Raw genomic sequence first — 846 nt, forward strand, 5'->3', positions numbered from 1 at the left:
ATTATTTTTACTGTTTTGATCCATTGGGCATTACTAATATTTGAAATGGCTTCTTAAGCCAGAAGAAAATGTCTCACAGCTTTATAGTTATATGAAACTTAAAACATTAAAAAATTTCAACTTACATACATAGTTTGGTTGCAGAGGTATATGATATGGTAATCAATAAAAGGCTTTTGAAAATAAAAATATGTTACATTGGGATTATATTTTTGAAAGGAAAGTGGAATGGAGATACAAGTACAAGGAAGTAAAGGTACGATGCAAAATTTCTGATTGCTAAAGAAGAATTTATTCATATATTTTTTTAAATGGATGATGGTGAGTATCAAATCACTATAAGATTTGAGTCTTACATAGCAGGTTTCTTTTTACATTTGAATAGTGCTTTAATTTTTCATGTCTGATCATTTACACCACCTCTTGACTTCATAGCTGCTCTGTGAGGTGGTAAGTCAAATACAGTCACCATTTCTTTTTATAATTTTTTTAAAAAATTTCAGAATATTATGGGGGCACAATGTTTTGGTTACAAAAGTTGCTTTTGTACAATTTAAGTCCAATTGTACAAAATTTGAGTCAAAATTGCTTTTGTGCAATTTGAGTCAAAGTTATTGTACCTATTAGGTATGAATTTAACCATCCCCGCCTCCCGCCTCCTGCCTGCTTGATTTCCTAGAAGTGTTGATCAATTAGTTCCAATTTAATGGTGAGTACATGTGGTGTTTGTTTTTCCATTCTTGCTTATTTTAAAATGTCAATATTTATAAATACTAGAAATTATATTGATCCTCTATAACTATTAAGTTGGGGTTTTTTGGCTGCCAAACATCCTATAATGCATGC

This window comes from Propithecus coquereli, unplaced genomic scaffold (genome assembly GCF_000956105.1).
Source record: "Propithecus coquereli isolate 6110/MARCELLA unplaced genomic scaffold, Pcoq_1.0 Scaffold248, whole genome shotgun sequence".
Lineage (NCBI taxonomy): Eukaryota > Metazoa > Chordata > Mammalia > Primates > Indriidae > Propithecus > Propithecus coquereli.